The following is a 17,650-nucleotide window of genomic DNA, read 5'->3' on the forward strand; positions in this document are numbered from 1 at the left end:
AGGACCCATGACAAAGCCCAACTGTTTAGAGGACAGATTGTGTGCTTCCCCACAACTGAACACAGAACTGATTAACTAATCAGTGGTTGCAAAGCCCTTCGAAACAAAAAAGTGCTCTAAAAGCTACAGATTGTTATTGCTTAACACTTCCCTGTTAGCACTGGAGCTACGATCCATTTCCCTTAATGTGTTCTGAGGAAGGGAATAGGAAACATGAGATTGCAGTTACCAGTTACCACAGTTATCAAAGAACATGCGAAAACTCACAGTTTTGGTAGCTGTGTTTACACAGACTTATCTTGGAATCTAATGGACAACTATCTTACCGGCTGAAGTTTAGACACCTATTTCCTTAAGTATTTCTTGTTGTTATTGTTACTTTTCTGTTTTTCTCCTTCCTCTTACAGCTTGACAGCAGAAGACATGGCCCTGTGGGGTAGGAGTTTAACATTCCACTTACCATCTGCTGGCATCAGCAGTTAGCACTGTCCCTCCATGGTTTTGCTTGCTCACTAGTGTCAGCAGCTAAATGGCATTTCAACTGGTTTCAGTTCTGCAGCTTCCGAGATAAATTTGTTTGTTTAGGTAAATATGCTACACTATCTAAATCTAGGCTAGGTCTTGCCACATTTGAAATAGCACATTCATTTTCATAACAGTTCCTGAGTCATCACTGGCACATAACCAAAAAAAAAAACCAAAAACCCTAGCTTTTGACACTTTATAAAAAGTGGGAACATTACCACAGACCTGTTTTGCCTTTATAACAAAGCAACTTCTTTATGACTAAGGCTCCAAGGTATGTTTCTGAGTAGTTTCTTCAGTCCTGGGTTGTTTTTTTTTCCCACTGGGAACTAAACATACAGAAAAAAAGGAAAAGGAGTAGGTGGGTTAAAATTCAAACTTTGTTTTTGCACTCACATGCTGAGTTCCCCTTGTATGGTTTTAGCTGGTTCACTTCAGAGAATAGCTTGCTTCAAGATCTGGAACTAAATCCATGGTTCAAGTTTGCACTATTTGGATCTTAGGGTTTGCTTTTATCTTCACACAAGTATTTAATTACTAATACTATTAATGTAAATTGATATATCTTTATTTGGAAAAGGGAAGTTGGCAACAACAATCAGATTTGTTGGATTGATTTAAGGTTAATGGATCTTCCAAGATATTAGGGATTAAAGAAAAAAAGATTGTAACAGCTAGTGCATATCAATATTTTTAACTCTGCTGAAAGCATCACCCTAATAGATTACATCTCACTCAGCTTTGCATGAAGAAAAGATGAGGAAAGAAAATTACAGTGTAATTTTGTCCATGCAACATGGACACAACCATAAAAACAAAATTCTTAGGGCAAAACTGTAATGTGGAAATGGCAAGAGAGGGTGTTTTCTAGGCTTATTGCATTAATGAACACCTACTGAACATGGAAAACACATCAAAAAAGTTTTTGAATAGTTTTCTTGGCAGTACCAGATCCTCATGTCATTGAACTCCCATAATTAGGCACCACAATAATGTTTCATGAAGAAAACCATGGTTTTCAGGGATACAGTGTTTTTCATCATGAATTCTGTGGAAACCTCTTCATTCTCCATCTTTGGTCTCCTGAACTATAATTGCTTGCAGCTTTACCTTTGCATGTAATATTAATGCACTGCTTAACCAATGAAAGAAAGGCTTATTTTCTAAATGACTTTCACAAAGGACCTTTGATGATTTTAAGATGTTTACTATATTTGACAAAAACACTGCCTAGGTTCTAAACCTTATTTTACACTCTATAGACTGCCAAATATCTGCTGCTTAGAATGAAACAGGAGAAATGCTGTTATCCTAGAATGATAGAATGGTTTGTGTTGTAAGGGACTTTATAGATCATTTAGTTCCAGCCCCTCTGGCATGGGCAAGGACATCTTCCAGGTTGCTTAAAATCCTCATCCAGCCAAGCCTTGAACACTTCCAGGGATGGGATATTCACGGCTTCTCTTGCTATTCTGCACCAGTGCCTCAACTCCCTCAGAGGGAAGAATTTCTTCCTAATATGGATCTAACCCTGCCCTCTGTCAGTGGAAATCCATTACCCCTTGTCCTGTTACTCCAGCCTGCTGTCCAAAGTCACTCTCCAGCTCTCTTGGAGCCCTTTTTAAGCAGTGGAAGGGTCACTAAAATCTCCCTGGAGCCTTCACTTCTCCAGGCTGAATACTCCCAGGTCTCCCAGTCTGTGTCCAGAGGGGCTTCAGCAGGTCCTCCCTCTCCTTGCCTTGGGACCCTCAGAGCTGGATGCAGTACCCCAGGTGGAATCTCATAGGAGCAGTGGAGGAGGAGAATCACATCCCTTGATCTGCTGCTCACCCAGCTTTTGGTGCAGCCCAGGATTCAGCTGGCTTTCTGGGCTGCAGCACATATTGCCACATGTTATGATGCACAGTGACTGGATGCCTCTATTCAAAGATCTCAATTACTAGTTAATTTTTCATAGATAGATAAATTCACAAAATACTGTTACTAATAAAGTGCCCTTCTTCAAGTATGACTATCCCAGATCCCACAGATGAAAGACGATACAGGAAAGTTCAGCAAACTACCCAAGGTCACATTCCAAGGTAGAGGGAAGTAAAACTCCAGAAGAAAAACCCTAAATTGATCTTGCCCTTAATATCCATGATACATATGCATGGTGTATGCATGCAGAACTTGTCATATTGTTAATCCATACCAAAGGTAATAAAAGGGTAATTAGCAAGCAGAAAGAATACATATTTTAAAAAAGTAAGCAACTGCCTTTGCTTAAACCACTGTAAATTAAACCACTTAGAAATATTACTTTGAGACTTAAGACATAAGGTTTTATGTTTACCAGCATTGTTTATTGTAGCAATGGACTGAGACAGACTTACCTACCTAGACTTATAGATTTTGCCAAGATTTTTTGTACACTTGAACAAGTTATTTGTATTTTCACTGTTTCAGAGGTCAGATGTGTTCCTATGTGTAGTTTTATTTCCAATCATCCTTTGTCTTTCATATATGACAGCATGCTCTTCACTCAAGTAAAGAGCAATTTTTCCTGCGTGTATTTGATACCTAGGTCAATTTGTTTAAGCTGTTAGAAGGAATTTATATATATTAATAAAATCAATAATAACATTCTTGAAGTAGTAAGACTAAACCTCACATTAATGTTAAATACAATATCTCACAAAATTATTATGCTCCGTCTATTAGAATGTATATGGGAATAACTTAGGCTTGAGAACAGCTTTGTAAGATTAATGGAAGATTCACTAGCCAATTTATCATTCTGTTAATTATAACTATATAGAAATCGTTCCTTAAAAATATCTTATAATGACAAATCACCCCTTCAGATTTAGAGGCATTACACGTGCATATTGAGGACAAAATTTCATCCATTTGGAGTCTCACAAGAAAGATTGCAATCACTTAATTTTGTGTACTTTTTAGAGTTTTTTTGTAATAATAAGATAAAGCTCAGCTATGTTGAGCCCCTTTAATGCAAAGATATAACTTAGTGGGCAAGAAATAGATCCCATCTTTGAAAGTGTCTATTTGGAGTAACATATTGAACCACTCACAAGCCATGTCACAACAGCATTAGTATAAAATACAACTGGTTGGCTTCCAGAAATATTTTTTTTAAATAAGCAAAGGGCCCATGATTAATTTAATTGCAAGATTATCCATCTTATTTTGACCCTTTGACATTCAGCCCATCATAAAGTTGACTATATGTCAAATCCTCAAGTCCTGCAAATTGTGTCTGGTCCATATTTCAGTTTTAAATCCATAATTTGAGACTGTTCTGGTGAGATATAAGAATTCAACAGTTTAAAAAAATGAAAGAAAAAAAAGACAAATTAGAACTTGTGTTAACCCATTAAAGAAATGCACTTTTTTTCCTTTACACAGCATGAATCTCAAGATTATTATCTTAAGTTTAAGTTATTGAAAGTTTAGAGAATTTTGCATCTTTTTCTTGACATGACTTCCTAAAAATATTACCCTAGAACCTGTTTGAATAAAGTTAGTGTCTTAGTCCCTGGATTTTCTCTGCAGAATCGACAGGAAACATAGGCACCTGGTTAAAAATCATAATCAGAGAGGTCTGCAACAAGGAAACTATTAATACAAAAAGAGAAGTAAAACAGGAACTATCGCTCTGCTTTGGTGAAATTTTACACCTGTGCTGTAAGTATCTCAACTACTGTTGCCTGGGGCGAAGACCCAAAATAAAGGACTGTGCAGATAGACTGTTATCATGTTTGTGGGAAAACTCTCTGACTGGGAACGTGAAAGGCTAAAACTCAAACCCGTTAAATAGCGAAAGAGGCTTGACTCTTTTGGGAGAGCTTGATCACAAGAACCAAGTCTAAACACAGACAGATTTTAGCCCTATTTCTCCCAACGAAGCAGGATGAGACACACTTCTCCGTGCAACATTCCATGTGGAGAATTCCTGTTATTAGGTGGGAAGTGCAAAAATTTTATCAGGTCGGGATTTTATCGCCTACGCACCTGAGCAGGATCAGTCCCACATGAAGCTCTTGCTCCCTGGCATCCCCGATCCGCTCGCTGCCCCACCTGGCGCTCCTAAGGCGGCTGTCCGGGCGGGCGCCGAGCGCTCTGAGGGGACGCAAACGCTGAGGGAGAAGCGGCAGCCGTGGGACGGGGCGATTACTGGGGGACGACAAGGAGGCGGAGCTCGGCCCCAGCCCCGAGATGCACAGGGCGAAGAGCTCCTTGCAGGGGCCGCGGGCTCCCTGCAGGCTTCCCCCTCCTCGGCAGCGCTTGGGCGGGAGCCCCCGGCAAGGGGCTGGGGGAGGCGCCTCGCAACAGATGGTTCGAGCCGGCTCCTGGCGCGGTCCGCATTGGCCAGCGACGCGGGAGAGGGCGGGCGGGTGCGCCGCAGTGGCGGCTCCGCGGCGGGGGCGCAGCGCCCACAGCCCAGATCGCTCGCCTCCCGCCGGGCTGCCGAGCCCACCTCCGCTGCGGAACGTTGGTCGCCTCTTACGGCTCCAGCACCTGTGAGTGTCCGCCCGGCGAGGCTGCGAGTGGTGCCGCATCCACGCGCAGCCTGGCCAGGGCCCCCGGGGCCGCTCCTGCGGCGGGGCGGGAGGCCCGGAGGGCGCGAGGCCCGGAGGGCGCGGCTGCCGCCCGCGCTTGGGGCCGGGAGCCGGAGCTGCCGCCTCCTCCAGTCCGACCGGTGCGCTGGGGAAACGGGGAGAGGCTGGGAGGATTCTCCCCCGGGTGGGAGACGGAATCCATGCCGGGGGAATTTTTATCACCGATAGGTGAGGGGAACCGCTGCTCCCTCTTCCCGCTCCCCCTTTCCCTGTATTCCAGCTTCACCCATGCAGAGCCGCTTGTAGTGATAATTACCGGGTTTCGGTCCTCGGCGCTCGGTGGACAGTGGGGGACTGACTGTCAGGTGGGGAGCTGAGATGCAGGGGAAGTGACTTGCCTAAGGTCAGTCTGTGAGTCAGTGGCAAATAACGTCCTGTACTAAAAACTTCTGATTTCTAGCCTTGTGCTGGGCTCTTCAACAGCCCTGCAAGGCATCAGGCATAAATCTGGTTGTAGGACTTTTTTTTTTCTCAGAGTTTTTTTGTTTGTTTGTGTTTGGGTCTTTTTTGTTTTGTTTTTTTTTTTTTTTGGTGGTTGTTTGTTTGTTGGTTTGTTTTAAAATCATGTATGGCTGTTAAAGCATGCAGAAGTGCAGCATCTGTGTCATCTCCTTTGTTTTCTCCAACCTTCAAACATGCGAATGGATGCATAAGTGATTATGCTTTTCTGTGACTAATGTTAAATTTAGTAGGAAATTATTGGTAAAAATACCATGTTTTTTTCCAAAACTTTTACCATGACAATAAATTGATTTTTTGTTTTTTTTTTTTTTCCCTATTAATAGTGAATGTCTTCTTATACCATCAGAGAGTTGTGAAAAGCCTTTAAATTGGTTAAGTGGCAGCTGCATTCCAAAATGAATCTGCAGTGCAATAGCGTTTATTCTCAGTGCATGTGAGATATAAGGCATGGCAGGCCGTGCTTTTAGAACTTATGCACTAGAGGATAATGTGGTTGAGCTCTCTGAAGGATGCAACTGGAGTGTTTGTTTTTGCGCTAGCTATATACATAGCAATTCTCTTTCCTTCTCTCTCTCCTCTCCAAGAATAATTTCAATGAGTTTGCGCGAAGATATTCTGTAGCTTATCCCTACTAATGTTTAGTGTTTCTTTTGAATTTCCCATTATCTGAAAGTAAAACTGACACCTATGAGCATATATTTTAGATTTAAAGTATTATTAGAGTAGTCACAATCAATCCTTTTTATAGACTTTAACTAATCCTTGCATTTCATAAAATTTTCTACAGCAGTGAAACTGAAGAGTTTAAATGTGCTGTTCAAAAGCTAAACTGTCCTTGCTACCATCTCAGTTTACCTTAGCTGCTCCTCTTGTTTTTATTTGGAGGTGGTGTGGGAGGGAAGGGAAATGGAGCATGAGAGAAGTTAAATGTGCAAAATGTTAGTGTAAGTAGGCCAACTTTATTTTTAATCTCTGTTAAGGAGTTAGGTGAACTCTGTACACTCTTCAACACCAATCATGGAACTGAAGGCCAGGGTTCCCCTAGTGTGGATATTTTGTCATTGGAATTTGGAGGGGTTTGTTTTAGTCTCATTCAGAAAATAGAGTGTTGGTCTCAAATCCTTTATTGGATTTTTTTTTCCCGTGCACTTGGATATTTGAAAAAAAAAGACATTTTAATTGTACTTGTGTTTTGTTTTGGCTATATATTATTTGATGGGCTTTTTTGTTTTCTCTTTTTTTTTTTTTTTCTTCAATAGATTCCTTGCAAGAAGTCTTGTTTTGGGTAATTTCTAGCTGAAAGCGTTTGTCTATACTGCATAAACTCATTTGATTAGTTTCCTCTTTCACTGCCAGCTTCTCCATAATTTCTTCTAAATGGATAGGAAAATGTCTGTAGTTTTTTTTTACCTAAGTAGCTGATATTATTTCATTAAGCAAAATGTTAAGTTGTAACAGATGATGTTTTGCTCTGGCTATGTTTTGTTTGTAAGTCTATGTATTTCACTCTTGTGACTTCCTCTTGAGCATTTCTGTTATAAGGATCTCAGGTTGGAAGAGTTATGGTTGCTTATCTACAAACGGTAATCAAACAGACTTGGTGATATCACATTTGCAAATATCACTGATTTATAAATGAGTAAGAGCCTTCTGTGTTGTGAGAGAGAAGGTGATAGAATAAAGCAAACACTTTTGCTGTGTAATAGAAATATATATTTTTGCGATGCTAGATTTAATATCTAATGTCAAAAAAACTCTACAACTTGGTGCAAATTTATATTTTACCTTCCCCTCAAAATTGTTTTTAGAAGTAATTAATTTGAAAGCCAGATATCTCTAACTTACTTGTAGATACTTGCTACATCTTCTCTACTGACTTGTAGAGAGCATAAAGTGCTATAAAATTATTAAAATATTTTTTAAATAGTTGTAGCTCCTCAGTGAAGCACAGTATTTTTTTCACTTTTTTCCTCTTAACATACTTTCTTCCGCCATTGGAAGATGTTGTCTTACTGTGAAATTTAGAATTGAGTGAAAGTATGATAAAGAACTTCTACAAACGCATCAAAGAATCTTGGTTAAAGTTTTCAGTGAGATCATACTTCTGGGTAGAATACTCCATGCCTTTGCCAATTTTCATCAGGAGTCGATAAAACCTGCCTTTTTAGTTGTCTCTTGCAGTATTCTTGACAGAATATGTTCTCATTTTTTATCAGTATGCTGGGTCAGTTTTTCAGGCTGGAGTGGACATAATAGAGAATGACATATAGGCTTACATTTTTGAGAATATCTTGGGTTTAATCTAGTACAAACCATGATTTAATTTGAAACCTGACAAGCTTAATGAGTGAGATTTACTTTGTCTTTTTTGTTTGTTTGGGTATTTTGTGTGTGTGGTTTTCTAGCGTTTGGTTTTTTTTTGGTGTTGTTTGGGGTGTTTGTTCTTTTGTTTGTTTGTTTGTTTTCCTGTTGCCCCCACTTCCCATTTATATGAATTTCTTATACACTTGGATTTTTGTTTAACTTTTTTGGAAATTGTCTGAATTTCTCCATGTAGTTTGTTGCTGGTTAACTGCTTCTCCACTGCCTGTCCCCATGACCCTTTCACCCTTCACTTAAATGGTGTGTGGGAAGAAATTCTGAAATGATAGTACAAGTTCAATAAAGGAGGATTTCAGCTAATTAGTGGCTCACCTCTGGAGGAAGAAAAAGGATGTGTAATATTTCTGAATTCTATAAAAATGTTATTCTAGTTTTTATTTGTTCTTTTGTATTTCTTTGTGTGTTTTCTAGCATTAGTTCACCTTTCACAGTAAAATCAGAATAGCAGCTCTAAGTTCAGTGAGTTTAAGCAGTTTGTGGAACTGAAATAAAAGTTCTGATGAGTAATCAGTAGTACTGATTAGCCATATTTAATGGATTGTTGGGAGAGAGTGTCAAAATAATCTATCAGGCTATTAGTTGTTGCTAACTGGTATATAGTATTCTGAAATGAAGGGTGCGACTTTTTGGTGATGGGTAAGCAACTGTAAATATCAGTATGTAAGAAACGAATGGTCTAATGTATCAAGAAATTACGTACATATTAGATGAAATTTCATTGCTTCTGAAAGACTTATTCCATTTAGAAATGGGCAGCACCTTATTTCAAGTTCCTGAAAGGAAAAAATTCAACTGCCTGTCTTATTTGAAGATTTTAGGCAGCAGTCGTTGTGAAACACTGAAATTACTGATCCCTGAGGTAGGAAGCCCTGTAAAGAGTGTAGTTCTACTGTGATCTGACAGTTCTGATAATCTCTGTAATTGAGTCATTGACTATGACTTTCCAGCTTAATAGATTAAATTGCTGTATATAAGAACTTGTGATTTTGAGTAGTATTTGGGAAAGGAAGATTGTGCATCTAAAAGATGACGAGTTGTGTCAGAAGCTGATATTATTTTCAGTGTGGAAACTGAATAAGGAAAATACCTTATGGGTTTTTGGTATCTGAAAGTCCTGATCAATTGACCTGTTATATAGATTTTCTTAGATCTGCTTATAGATTTATTATTTTTCTTCTGAATTCTGTCTTTGTGGTTGAAGTGTTAACAATGTGAAGTTCTTTATGCATCTTTATTTGCAATTACCTGCATGTTACCCCAGAGTTTCTGCCTTTCAGTGGGCAGAAAGAGCACAATCAAAAAGGACAAGAGTGTGTTTTAAGGGTGGGTTTTGCTCTCTTTTTATAATTTTAATGTGAGGATCCTAAACTTGTATGTTTTACTACTGTGACTGAAATATGCAGTCTAGGAAATTGCAGCTTGCTTCTAAGGAAAGTTAAGGTGCCAAAATACTAAGAAACTAAAGTTTCAATAGTTCTCCAACAACAAATACTTGGTAGACACATGATAAGAAGACTAGTACCTAATTTTTTATTTTCCCATGTATTAGAGTACAGCACCATTGAAGGACTTCTTAAATAACTGGACTCCTTTGTCATCCATTCTTTATTGGAGGGAGAACTAGTCAATGTGGAAGACTTGAGTGGTTTAGAGAAAAATGATACGTTTTTGCTCTTGGAAAGCTTTTTTTCATAGATAATATGTGCAGAGACAAATTGCTTTAAAAATGTAATGTAGTTGTGCATACAGAAGTGTGAGACAGTATGGCTGCCATCAAAGACACCACTGCAAAGTGTCTTCTACCTTCTAATTCACTGGGTCAGTCTTCATCTCTTGTTGGAATCTAGCAGTATCATGATGCAATGGTGTCTGTGATCCAGTTGGGGTCTTCCAGCTGTTTCTGAGCCTAGCACACTGATGAAAGTGGAGGCATCTGTAAGAGTAGATAAATGAGTTCTAAGTAGCACATCTAAATCTCTGTCTATGATCTGTCTTTAGTCATACTTGTTTGATAGTCTAACTGTAAGATTAAAGCAATCATTAGAAATTCTATTAAATTACCTTGCCTGTGATATTTGCGTGGGTTCTTTTCTTGGTACTGTCTGCTGGAGAGCAGACTTGCAGCCAGCAGACTTAGATACAGTACAAGATCCTGTAGGTTCTGTAGCTGTTTACACTATGATATTAATAGTGTTAAATTAGCAACATCAGCAATATTAATTGATTTTCAAATTCAGACTGTGACATTTGTTAAAATGATCATTAAACCTGCAAACATCCTATGTACAGTAAAAGATCTTCAGACCCTGACAAATGGTAAATGAGAAGATTGCAGACTGTTGAAAATGTAAATATTCTTTTGGAAGTTGTTCTATGTCAAGACAAATATATTCCCCTCTAAGCAAAAGAGGATTCATTTTCACCTCTATAAAAAAAGCTGGAGACTGATTTGCATACTTAATATATGTGTTGGTGTCTTCCTTTCTTTCAGGCACTGCTGTGGAATTGGAATTTGTCCTGCTTTTATTAGGCAAGTAGTCCAGTCCACTTCACTCTAGAAAAATGTTGTAGTTTCAATTTGCACCTCTTGTAATATTCTTGAAAATTTTGAGACTGTCTTTTAGTTTTTAACAATTTTAGTTCACTTGTTAAATCGTTTTCCATCAGATGGCTAACTGTAATAGTAACTTAGATGTTTAATTGGTGAATGCATTAACCATGGCTTTAGGGAAGGCCTTTAGGGAAAGGCTTAATCTAGTTTCATATAATCTTTGTGGTTTTTACTCTTCCTGTCACTAGTAGAGTAAGGATTTGTGGTTTCATGTTGGAGTACTAACATTGCTAGCTACAGGTCATAAAAACTTCAACAATGTGATGCATTTAGAGTAGCTTATTATCTAAAACAATTTATAAGTATATTTTATAGCTTCTGTACCAATGTTCTAAAGTGTGAATGAGTACTATATTTCAGTCAGTGCCATTTATCTCATTGAAGGTACAGCTGAAGTTACTACGCTACCAAACAATAAAATTAAACTGTGAGTTCATCCTGCTTTTATCTTGTAATATGGCTGTAGTTTGCAAAGAACCAGACAGCCTTGATAGTAAGTAATTTTCAAAATTACAAAAATAATTTTCAGATACCTCAAAAATTTTTGCCAGTTTTTGTAAGAATGAAGATGTTACAATTAAATTAATTAAAAGAACAGTTATAATAAATTTTAAAAATATTAAGAATTACTGGAAGCTTTAACTTTTAACTATCAAAAATATTCTGTGACTACTGTGGTGGATAAAGCTAAGTTAGTCCCTTGTTTTAATTACATGTGTGAAAAAATTTAATGGTGACTATGTAGTAAGGAAGTTTTATATCAGAAGCAGAGAAGCTATTAGCACTAAATTTGAGCTCTTGATTTACATGTTAGTGTATGCTAAGCAGCTTCATCCTCATCGCCTAGTGTGTAGTTAGATGCTATTCTGCATTACACTTAAGGCAGCCTCTGAGAGCAAGATGGTTGGCACTGAGCACCTAACATCCATGGGAAACCACTGTTGCAACGTGGTTTTAATTTAAAACAAACCTAAACCAAGGTCAGAATTTTCCAGTATGCTGATTATCCTTGTAGGCCTGCATGCATAGCAACAAAAATTCAAATGTCTTGTTGGCACTGGTGTGTAGCACATATGTTACTAATACTAACGAATGCAGTGTAGTTATGTGGTGTAGTATTAAACAGATTTTTCAGTTGTGCTTTTGAATTTAAAGATCCCCAAATCAAACCTGAAATGAAATTTGAAAGCATCATAGAATAAGGACAATTACATGTCTTTCAAACTTCTGGTCTCTGTTTTTAAGAAACCTGCTCTGGATTTATCTCAGTGACTCAGTTAATCTGACTCTTGATTGCAGTCTTGATTTTTATTTTCTGGTGAGAAAAGTCTCACAATTAGCAGATCAGGATTTTAAAACACTGAACTACAACATGCCAGTTTTTATACTCTTGATTTCTGCTATTTCCTGTCCCTTTCTTATACGCTGTGAGAAAATGAACTGTCTAGTTTTGATTTATTTTGCACAACACAAACTATGCTTATTAAGTTCAAATCAATTAAAATGAAATGTTTGAGTGTATGTCAGCTTCCCAGAAAATTGTATTTTGTAATCCTGCACTTCACTATTCTGACAAGAATCCTGCGCTTCACTATTTTGAAGAAATGTTTCCAGTAGAGGAATCAATCAGAAGAAATGAATCATCATCTGTGGGGAGATGAGGGGGGAATAAAAAGGAAAAATAATGTCATCTATAAATTAATTTACCTTTGAGTGAACTCCTGCGACCTCTAGAAAGGTTATAACCTAGAATAGACCCTGATACTGCAAAACAGTATTCAAATTGTTTGTTGTATTCACCTTCTGTACTTTGCTGACACAGAAGGGGAGATCATCAGCTGCAGAAGTAGCTTCCTTTGAACCTTTGATCCCAGATTCTGTTCCTGTTTTACAGCAGCCTTAGGAAGAGTGTCTGATTCCTCTTGGTTAAATGTATTTCGAGTGTTGTACTGTGTTCTGAAGGAAATAGTCCAAGTTTACTTTTTTATTATATTGTCACTAAAGAAAGAACTGTTATACTTGTTCTGTGTTATCTTCTTTCCTTTGTTAGCATGTATTCTGTAGAAACCAGTAATAGAGAAGTTATTGTACTTCAAGTGGAAATCTCTGCAGAAAATGTCAACTATTCTTTGTGGTCGGAGCCTTAAATGGAGTTCCAAGGTGAAATTATTTACTGCAGATAGGAACTTGTTTTATTTCTAAGGTAGGATTTAATCATGATATTACAGTAATCCTATTCATGGCATGTAAGTTGCAGAAAATGCAAGGCTGAGCTGGAAATCACTTCAAGTACAATGCAGTTCACTGCAAATTCTTCTGATCTGTCAGACTTCTACTTGAGTACCTTGACTTTTCTTTCCTTCTTTAGAAAACCTTGTGTGACAATTTCGAAGTAGTTAGTCTCTTTAAATTACAGAAAAGGTGAGAGAGAGCATGCCACAATAGCCACTTTGCTAGCTGTGTTCGTGTTTACATAGTTGAGGGGCACATTATTATCCGTTTCTACCTTACTAAATAGGGCAAGGATGTTGCAAAATAAGGTTTCAAGACCTTATTTTGGGGTGGGTTTATAAGCAGTATTATCATGCATGTACTGAAGGTGGTGAAAACATATTTTGAGCAATGGAGTACCTCAGTTTGTATCAGCAGAAATTGGAAAATAACTTGGCGTGTATTTTATTGGTCTACTTAAAAAAACACCTGTTTAAGAATCTCAGAAGTAAAGGTAGTTCTGGGCCACTGCAGATAAGTAATGCCCTGGCCTAATCCAATATTCTTATTCTCACACCAAGGCAGTTACAGAGACCTATCAAGCTCATTGTTTTATCTCTTGTTGCAGCTGATAATAGGCACTTTAGCATGTAAGAAAAATACAGATGTAAAGAGGTGTGATATGAGAAGTCCCCATGGCTGAGCAAGTTCTGCAAGTTGTACTGGGTTTACATGTCACAATTAGTAACCCTTGATGGAATTTCTTTGCCTATAAATGTATGTTTTCACTAAATTGAACCTGTATTACTGTTTCGACAACTTACGTTTGGGTTGCACTTTTCACAAAGATTCTTGAAGCTTCTTTGGGTGGTAGTTTGCATTTTTGAGCTCTTTGTTGAGTATGGATCCATAAGGTGATATGAAGAGAAGGGAACTAACTTGAAGAGTGTGTGTAACTATGATTAGAATAAGATTGTTTGGGGAAAAAAAGCTGAAAAAGAGAGGAAATTCTTAGAAAAATGGCAGGTTGAAAGATAACATTTCCAATGAAAGAAAACAATGATTCTCTGTGACTTAGTTTTATAAAACCAGTAAGACTCATTAATTTAAAACTATATTCTAAGTCCCATGTAACCTTTGTATTCAGAAGCAGCAGCATTTAGAATTGCTTATCTGATGACCTCTGAATGTGTTTGGCATATTTTGAAGGTTATTGTGTTAATATGATGAGGAATATGATGAGGATTTCTTTGACTCTTAGTAGGCATAGAGCTGAGGCACTTAATAAACTAATTTCCCAGGAAGCCTTTTATGGGTTGATTTACTACTGTATTGTAAAAAGATGTCTCAGGAGTGTAATAACATTTAGCTGACTATAAATTTTAGATGTTACTGAACATTCCACATCATCTGTTGGAGGATGGGGGGAGAACAAATTCCAAACAATAACACTAAAGCATATGGTGTGGAAACCATATTGTATTGGGGGATTGTAGCAGCAAGGGGGTTTAGACAGTGGAAGCTGCTACCTATTTCCCAATGAGCATCTCCTGTGGAAAAGCTGCCTAGGTAGGCATTCAGGCAAAGCAGTCTAGTCCACACACCACACTCACCACAGCCAGCTCAGCAAAGAGAGGCAGAAGGGCCTTTTGTCTGGTAAGTTCCAGCAAAGGTTTATTCCAGCAGGCCGAAAGGGAATCAGGAACAAAAGACCTGGCTGTGCGTTGTGCACAAGGCTCAGTACGGGTCAGGGGCAAGTGGTCTGAGGGCATGGGGGCAGCACGAAGGGCAGGGCAAAGGGCATTGGCCTGCAGGGAAGACAGGCCCAGCCAGCAGGGACAGCGCAGCCACTGAGGAACCAGGGAAAGGAGAAACCGCGAGACTTAGGAACACACAGGGAGCGTAAACTGGGCTGCATCACAGTCTTGCAAGGTTCCATGGGGAAATCTTCTCTTTCAGCCTAGGTGGTGACTCTATGGCATATTCTTCCAGGGCAAAGCCCTGGGGATTTCCCTGAAGGGTTCAAAGGATTCCACAGGGGATGATTTGCTTGGTGGTTCTTCTGATGTCTAAATGGTATTACGTTTTACATCATCTGCTCTAGAAACCCTGTGCTGCAGAAATTGTATGTTCATGTGATTATGAAGCTAGACTGAGTAGTACTACGGAATGGAGTTTTGTTAGACGCTGATTTTTTTTTTATTTTAAATTCAGTTCTGATCTTGATGCAAGTTTTGGCAAGAGAACTCATGAGCTATATTTCTGTAGCTCTGCATGAAGTGAAGAAAAGCTTTAGGTTTATAAGTTACTAATGCAGGTGTTAGATGTCTCTGAATTCTAGGGGAGCTACACACTTGTAATAAAAATTTTACTACAGAGAATTAAAGATCTCGAACTGCTTGCTTAAATCTATTTATTGTTTTATTCTGCCTAATCTTGTTTCAAGGCCTTAAGATCAATCTACTCTAAAAAAGTAAATCGACCTCTCTGGTTTGAAATACATTCTATAGGATTCTTGATAATTTATGCAGTCTTTCAAAATCCTCTTCTTTAGGGCAGACTGATGCATATCTGTAGGGTACAAACAGGTTCTAATGTTTATTCAGTATTACCAATTCTTGCAGCATTTGGGCTATTGGGCTTCTCATGTTAGAGCTGCTGAGGTCTGCTGTTTATAAGAGACTGTATTGAGACAAAATACTTACATAATGTTATTTGGGTGCTGATCAAACTCATTAAAGCCTAATGTTTTGGGTTTTTTCTTAACCCACATGACTTTTTTTTAGGTTTGTGTCTTGACTACTTTCTTGCCAACCTTGTTTTGGAGGAAAACCTTAGATGTTTAATATTCAGTATTTGTGCATGTATTTGAATGCTTAGATTCAGAACCATTTAAGTTGTATGCATGTGTGTGTAGATGCCGTATTTCAATTCATCAAAACAATGTGACATCAGCTAAAAGTGATATGAATCATGACAGACATGGTGCCCTGGTATCTAAGATACGTCAGCATGCTGATAAGTTACGTGCTTTCCTGCTGTGAGAACTGGTTGCTGTATTTGATTCTTTAGCTGAATACAAACTAAATTAAATCTGCAGTGACCTATATTGTGCTATAGCTAATGACCCAGTTAACCTCTGGTTAATTTTCTGTCTCTTGGTGTCCTGGGAACAGGGACATGTTTATTTCAGTAACCACAAACCTTTAGAAATGTGCCACTGGCATTTATCATTCCAGAGCTCTGTGTTTTAACAGAAATTAGCTAATGGGCCATGGAGGTCTGCAGAAGTCGTAGAATGCCAATGAGGAGCTTTCTTTCACTTTTCTTCCCCCCTGATTTACATGACTAAGCTTTTAGCTTTTCTTGATTTTGTTTTTGTTTCTTGAGTATTGATCTGTCTCCTGTGGAGGAAACAAACTATTTGCTTAAAGTGCAGGAGGACATTACTGCTGGCAGCTTCCCAGGAACTCCCCTCTTTTTCATGCTTTAAATTAAGCTAGAACCAGTACAGATGTTGTTAGGGAAGTTTGCAACTGATGCAATTCTATTATTGAATGGATGTGTTATGCAAATAAATCTGAATATAACCATAAAATAATAATGAAGATCTTGTCTAAGGGTAGATCTGAATGCCACTTTTCTGATGTAAATGAGATTCTCTGGGACCTGGGTGGGCTCATCCATGAAGTATATGTTCTTTTTAAGGAAGTGAAGTTATCCAATAATCAGCTAAAAACGTGTAATTGTTATTCACACCCATTCATAGTAGCGGTTCATACTGTCTGTGTCACAGATACGTTAAGTAATGCATAATCCAAAACAACCTGAGCATTTTCTGACAATTAGAACATCGAGTGCTTACAGGGTGAAGCCTTGAGAAACAGCTGTTCTAGAGCCAATCCTTTCTGTGCTGTCTGTTCCTTGAAGTTTTTAGCAGAAATTTCTTTTGGAGATAAAATCCTTACTTATTTTTTGTTTTGCCTGTGGCAGCAACAAGAACAGCTAGAACCAACTCTTGAACGCTCTGCAAAAAACAGACAAACACTTCTACAGCAATCCTGAGTCCTTTGTTGTCCGTGTAGAGAGATCTGTTTGGCAGGGGAACGTGGAATTTTGGGCTGTTACAGGACATTTGTTCAGACACTTCTTTTGTTTTTATGAAATAAGAATCACTTCTTGATGATCATATGTTACAGATATGCAGTATCTAGAGGGACAGGAGAAATTTTCATTACCAAGTTCTTGGGAACTTTGTTCAGTCAGGTGGCTTCGAGCACCACACCAAATAAGCAGTGTCTTTGCTCGGTGTATGCCATGGGTATGTTCTGCAATTTTGCTCGAGATCGTCCATCTGCCTGCACCAACTGGGAAGAACTGGCATACCCTTTTATCTGTCCTCATTTCCTTGTTAACTGTAAACCACATTGAACATAATGAAAACATTCCTGAGGCAGGACTGTACAAGTGGTGTCGCTTGCTGTGAAACCACTGCCATCTAGATGGGACTTAGCACATATCCTACCAGGTGGTTAAACTGATTTTTTTTCCTCTATTTTAAGGGCATATATGTAAAAGATCCACCACATTGAATCCTACTGGGCACTGCAGCCCTTCTTTTCATAAAGGTGAAAAAAAGAGTGAATCTGTAGAAATAATACTAAGTTGTGGTTTGTTATGTTGTTACAATGTGGCTTTGTGCCTAAACTTAAATGATGAAAATGTGTCCTGTATTTTCTTGGGATATTTGTTTTGGTTTTGTTTTTTTTTTTTTTTTTCTTATGGCAGCAGAAGATGTAGAATATCAGCCTCTGTCTTGTTTTGGTTTTCTTGAAAA

The 17,650-nt window shown here is 38.4% G+C and overlaps 1 protein-coding gene and 1 long non-coding RNA gene across 4 annotated transcripts in view; one reads left to right on the forward strand and one right to left on the reverse strand.

Annotated features, from left to right (window-relative positions):
- The window catches only part of LOC118694625 (uncharacterized), a 49,480-nt gene extending 44,681 nt beyond the window's left edge, over positions 1 to 4,799 (reverse strand). Inside the window, exon 1 of the long non-coding RNA XR_008508666.1 lies at positions 4,540 to 4,799. This is a non-coding gene — a long non-coding RNA (uncharacterized LOC118694625). The remainder of the gene's footprint in view (positions 1 to 4,539) is intronic.
- Positions 4,774 to 17,650, forward strand: part of SULF2 (sulfatase 2) — an 84,520-nt gene continuing 71,643 nt past the window's right edge. Inside the window, exon 1 of one of the 3 annotated variants that reach the window (XM_036395793.2) lies at positions 4,774 to 5,048. The gene's annotated coding sequence lies outside the window, so the exon portion shown is untranslated. Of the gene's footprint in view, positions 5,049 to 5,113; positions 5,316 to 17,650 lie in introns of those variants that run through there. The other 2 variants (XM_036395794.2, XM_036395791.2) reach the window with 2 other exon arrangements.

The sequence above is a fragment of the Molothrus ater genome, chromosome 17 (assembly GCF_012460135.2).
Source record: "Molothrus ater isolate BHLD 08-10-18 breed brown headed cowbird chromosome 17, BPBGC_Mater_1.1, whole genome shotgun sequence".
NCBI lineage: Eukaryota > Metazoa > Chordata > Aves > Passeriformes > Icteridae > Molothrus > Molothrus ater.